Here is a 6500-nt window from a genome sequence, read left to right as displayed (position 1 = left end):
ATATGATTTTATTGGGTAACTATTTGGATTTATGGTCTGGGCAGGTATTAAAACAATTTCTAATTAAAATATTTTCCAAATGAATTACGAATAAGGGAAACTCAGCTACGTTTCTTTTTCTGTTTCTTAAAAGGAGGCAATTAAAAGTGCCAGAGTATGCACTTCACCCACCTGAGTCCATAGTCCCAGGGAAAACTGCTAACCATTTGAGCACTTTTCCGTAACAAACACAATCATATTTCATCAAACAAAGGGCCGGAACGACAGCAATAAAATAAGTGCGATAGAGAAGGAGAGAAAGAGATAGAGAGAGTCCGAGGCCGGAAAAGATAAAGCATTCGCCATTGACCAGGCCCAGACGGAGCTGAACTGACCATTAGAGCCACGTTATGATCCGAGAGATGCTTCCCAGGACGCATCGCACATTACAATTTGGCAGCCGTCGCACACATCCGCAATGCAAGGCAATAAACCACAAAAATACGTCAACAACAAAGAGGCCGAAAAGCGAGGCCATCCATTGGATTGCTGTGGGTGTGGTTGTGTATGTGTTCCGCAGGACGACAGGTCCTGCCGTGCAGGTCCCCATACGTGACAGGTAAACGAGGTAATTTTAATTATGGCCAGTCGATGTGTCGTCTTGCCTGGGTTCATCAGCATGCCAAACCCACTCTTCCCCCAATAGCCGGCTTTTAGTCGTTATGGATGCGCGCCAATTCGAAATTCGTGCGGTGTGTTTGCCTCTTAGCCAAATTACATAAATTAGCCGCGAATGTTCCGTTTTTTTCCGGCTCGTTTTAGGTTTTTACTTTTGTATTTGCCCAGTTTTCCGCTCGCCAAATCAAAGCTGGAAAATTTAATGGACTCCTGTGTGCAAGATTTCAAAAGGACGCACTCGAAAACAAACAGTCAGCCGGGGGGCAGTACGTGATGTTTTCTGTTTTTTTTTTATTTTTTTTTGGTATTTTGTGGATGAACTGGATGGGCAGTGCTACCTATGGATGGTCGCTTTTCCGCCCCAACCGGATTCTGTTTGGCCACTGCTACATTACTATTACTGATTTCATTAGGATCCATGGCCAGAGCGCTTGGGCGCTAGTTGAAGGGGTTTTTCCCCCCTCCGTTTTCTGCGCCCGCTGTCTTTTTTTCCAGCGGTGCACCACTGCGTATACGTAATGTTGCAGTCGCAATCGTCGTTTGGCCTCATCGTTGTCTGCGGCTGCGACTGCGACTGCTGTTGTACATTTTTGCTGCAGTTTGGGAATTGGTTGGCCCCACTCCTTAACCCACAGTACCCACCCTTAACCCCTCCTTGACTGGTTGAATGTTTTGTGCATTTTTGCGCATACCTTTGGCATTTTGGCAAAGTCAAAGGTCGCACCACCACCATCAGCAACCAGAACCACCAGCCTGCTTCCTTGTTGCGTTTCTTTTGCGGTAATAAAATGGAGTCTGGTTGGTCCTGGCAAAATATGGGCCCAGGCTCTGCTCTCGCCCGTCTCCTGCTCTCGCACATCGCATCGAAAGAGGTAATTTAATTTATGATGCAGTAAAATTGAAAATCCTCCCGGGCATTTCTGGTTGCGGTACGGGTATGGGTAGATAGTATCTTCTGCCTTTTGGTGACATGCTGCTCCTCCTTCTCCTCTGGCTCTGGAAAATGCCGAGATGGGCGTGCAGCCTAACCAAGCAGCAGCAGCAGCAGCAGCCAGGTGACAGACACAGATGCCCCCGAAACTTGTTGGCCCGGCTTAGAGATTTTGCATGAGAACGCATGTGGCCAAGGGAACTTGGCTTGATGGCCACGGGGAGTTGGGGATTTTGCTAGAAGGTATATTATTCTACCTGCCAAAGGAACGGGGACTATTTCAACTTCACCTGTCCAACAGAGATTAGATATGCCGCCAGTTTAGTCTTCACGAATAAAGCTTGGTAGAACCATCTTTATTTATGACTTTCAAAATACTTATCGCATTGCCAGGAATAATGACCAGTTTCTGATTTAATGTCGCTGATAAGAGGGAGTCAGTGATTAAGCTCTTCTTTATCACCTCTTTTTGTATGTGGATATAAGAGTTTATGAAGGAAAACCTTTGCGGATAGTTAAAATTAAGTTCATGAGTCCTCCCGTAGCATTTCCTAGCTAATTCGTTTCAAAATAAAACTTCCTCAAAGTGATAACTACAATCTTTATCAATGCGATTCACAATTTTGAACCCTCAACAAAAAATATTTGAAACTGATAACAGCCTGGCCACTGCAATTGTATCATATAACTTTTCCCTGCCATTGAATGTTCCTCCTCTAAAGTTGAGTTACATTTTCAGTTCGTGGAACTGGGATTTTCCGCTGCATCTTCCGCCATGTGGCAGTGCATCCATCTGCGGCTCAGTCGCTCTCCGCGTGGCTTTGCATATTAAATATGCAGCGAAGGCACGCGCGGATCTGAGCTCAACCGCGACAAGGCCATAAAGTACCTGGGAAAGGCCTGCCGCGACATCGCGACACACGCAGTTGCAGCAGCAACAAAAGTTGCAGTAACAATGACCGCAAGAAGGTTGTTATAGAGTGCAACGACTATAAGATACCCAAAACTGAGAGATTGATTAATTTTAATTCATTTATTTTTATACCATGTCATATTTTTGTGTGAGAAATTGAATTTAAATTCACTATGAAAGGGTATGAAGTGACATTCTAGAAACATATTTAGGCAGATCTTTTATTAAATCAAACTGCGATTTACTATATAGGATATACCTTATAACCTGCGACTTCTGCTGGATACTAAAACTGCGCCTATCGCAGGCTTCGTAAAAGAATTACGAGCTGGCAACGGTTGCAAGGACTGCAGATGAAACTGAAGCTGGATACTGGGTGTTGGATACTGGATACGGGTTACTGGTAACTGGGGTCCCGTAGATATGACGTGCATCCAATCATTTTAACGCAAATAAACCACAACAGATGGCGCTGCGTGTGCCTTGTAAGTTGATGCACGAGTGGGCCCATCGGAGGGGCGAAGGGAGCATGGCCGGAAGTGACAGATGAGCACAGGTTGCGCCTGCCACATGGCAGCTTATCACGGCATCCGGCCCCAGCTCTCTTTCATTTTTTCCCCGGCACCTCGTAAGATGGTCTGGTTTATGCTGCGGTCACTTGTGGCATCCCCAATCTCTGCCCCCTGCCACGCCCCCGTTTTTGTTTGCGCCTTGCAATTGGAATTTTTGTCGCATTTACCAAAGTGCAGCGAAGGCGAGCGGCTGCTGCAGATAAATCTCATGAAATAATTACACGTGTTACTGTAAATGCTGTTAAATTGCCACCCCACCGAATTCCCCAGCGCCAGCTATGGCACTTAAAAAAAAGGGTAAATAAAAGTTTGAGAACTAATTTTTAAGAAAGTTCATTGGAATAATGTTAAAAATATTACAAGGATATTAAAGGGCTAATAATATTAATAAACGATTAAAATAATAATACGAATATTGGGAAATAAGCCAATGAAATACAAAAAATGTCATGCCTAATCTGATATGTTGATTTTCTAAACACACATACGTTTTATTCTAAAAATTTCTTACATTCATTCACTAAAGTAATTAATTTTTAACATATTTTTATATTTTAAGTTCAAATTAAATCAAAAATAATTTTTAAAATGTGTTGCAGGTTTTTTTCACTATTTATAAGATAAAAACACATATTTTTGTAAATTCATACATTAAATTATTATCCTTTCTCCGAGTGCCGAAGCTTTTACCCTAGCCGGTTGCCAAGTCGAAGCTGGGTGGCCATGTAAATGCATTCATGAATGAGTGGACTCTCGTGGACTCCGGGTTGCATAAAAGCCGACGCAGACGAACAGGATCTGCGAGTGTTTCAATTTGTGCACAGCCAGCCAGGGCGTGGCAGTCGGGGAGGTAGAAGGGGTGTTCTGTTCAACCGCAGGACTTATGCCCAATTGGGAAAATTATTTTGTGCCATTGCGGCATGCAAAATAAAAAAATAAAAAATAAAAGAAATAAAAACAGAGAGGAAGGCGAGTTAATAACGCGGCAGTCGTTTCGTTTTAAAAATAAATTGAATATCAACTGGACGGCCGTGGCCGGCTCATTAGCGGTCAGAGCTGCCAAAAGAGTGTTGCCTACATTTCGGCGCAAGTGTTAATTGCAAATTAGACTGCAGCATATTTATGCATATATTTATTTTGCCGCTGACGCTGACACGCCTCAACCACAAAATGTTTGCAGTTCAAATTCAGGGATGAGAGACTATATTACCAAAACCCATTCAACCTCTTCCCCTTTTTTGGCTGACTGAAAATCGCTTGCCGGATCTCGAAATCGCTTTTATATATTTTGTCGACTTTTGGCGCAACGCCGCCGCATTGAAGTAATCACATAAATCACGCAACGCTCCGAGGCTGTAAAAGCGTCGCCACAGTTCCCATTATGACTCGCAGATAAAACTCGATGTCGTTGCATAGAAATAAAAATAAAGACCCACTGGCATTGACTGCTTTATTAAGCATAATGCGCCCATAAAGCCATTCGAGCCAATCGAGCCTGCTTCCTTCTTCCTTCGCCCTGTGTCCTGCGTCCTTCGTTTTTCCATCCAGAATTTACTGGGACTTAGACGCAGAGATGAGCACTCCGCACTCCTCACAAAAAAAAAAGGATTACGCCAAGGTATGGACAGCTACTAATGATTGATGGGCCATTGCGGCCAATTCTTGGCGCTGGCTTTGTTTCGCTTCTATTGCATCCGTTGCCTGCCTGTGGCGCCTCTCAATAAACCGTAGCCGTAGAAACCGTAAATCATACTCCGTCCGTTGCGTGCCAAGTCATAAATACCACGGCGGACTCGCTCTCCTATGGATTTTCGCGGTGCAACTTCTTCTAAAGCGGCCAGCAGATTTTTAATTAAGGCGCAGCGAGGCAACAAAAAGAAAGCAGCAAAAGTCAAAATAAAAAGCCAACGAAAATGTAACAAGTAACCATGACCAAAAGCAGCGATTAGTTGCCCTAACAGGTCTTGGTCGAGTATAGGTTTCGAAGGAGGAAACATCTTTAATAGTTGAAAGTTTGACTATAAAAGTTTATTTTTAGCTTTTTGAATCGCTTAACAACCCATCAAATAGTTTGTAATTTTACTTCTATTTATTATTACTGCTTTTCAATTATTTTTATTACCTCAAATAAAACCTAAAATAATAAAATGAAGCTAATAATTTCAAACAATTGGTAGTGCTTATCTAGTAAATTAAGTCTAATTTTTAATCATCCCATTCTATCCCTTCAAACCTTACAAAAAAGTCAAACTACCCCATAGAACGATGAGCGTTATCTGCAACAAAAGCTAGAGGAGAAGCAGTCAGAAGGAGCAGGAGGATCAGTAGCAGGAACAAGAGCCACAGCGGCAGAAAGACAAATGGCCAAGGCGCGAAATGTTTGACAACAGCTATGGACTGCAGGCCGCTGTCATCCATCAAAGAGTCCTCGCGGGGAGCGGATTGTGGATTGCGGACTGCGGAACCCGAACTGCGGAGCGGGCAAATTGAAATGACTGCCATTGCAATTATCGCCTCAGCAGCATCGCCGAGCAGTGTAAAATCCAATCCCCCCGCCAGCTTCACGGCCGCCAAAGGCCATTTCCCGCTAGATTAGGCCCACTGACAATACATAACCGAATTAGCGCCACGGGGTCGCAAATTTTTATATGACAATTTTTCGAAGGTTTTCCCCCCGCCATGACCTGCACACAAAAAAAAACTCATCCCCTGCTCTCCTGACTTTTTCTGCCTGCCAGTCATGCATCATTCCCGGCTGCAGCCCTGTAATTTTAGCACATTTCGCTAGGGCGCTCCCCAAGAACTCCGGCTGGAACTGGTTTCTAGTGGACTGCATCTTTTCGTCATGCAGTTAGATTTATGAACCTCCGGACTCGATGTGCCTCCAGCCATTCTCGTCCCGGCCATATTGTAAATCATTTCCAAATTATTTAGTCGCTCTCGGTTCATATATATATTCATATTTTTGGCGCCTTTGCTCGACGGCGTCGAATGTGGCACGTGATTGCGTTATAAATTACAAGCCATTGGATTCATATAGTGCCTCTGTGGCCCATCCCCTTCTCCCAACCCACTGTCTCCTGCTGATTGTTAATGTTTCCCGGCTTCCGAACTGAGTTTCGAATTATTTTTCAAATCGTTTTGATGACCCACTAGCCCACTATCCAATACCTTCCGGGGAATTCCAATCGAATTGGCTGACAGATGTCGCATTTGCATGCCTGTCGGTGTTCAATAGGCTTGCACCTACCACGAAGGAGTACAGTAGAGACCAGCTGAAAGGGAAGCAATAAAAAGTCATATTTTCGGAGGCCTAAGTTATTGATAATAACAACTATATTTTCTATTTCTATTTAAAACTTAATTGAGATCATAAACAAACGATGCTAATTTATACATTTTTTTAACAGTTTTAAATGATTTTATT

The sequence above is a fragment of the Drosophila eugracilis genome, unplaced genomic scaffold (genome assembly GCF_018153835.1).
Source record: "Drosophila eugracilis isolate 14026-0451.02 unplaced genomic scaffold, ASM1815383v1 contig_90, whole genome shotgun sequence".
NCBI classification, from domain to species: domain Eukaryota; kingdom Metazoa; phylum Arthropoda; class Insecta; order Diptera; family Drosophilidae; genus Drosophila; species Drosophila eugracilis.
Note: the sequence above shows the minus strand (reverse complement) of the source record.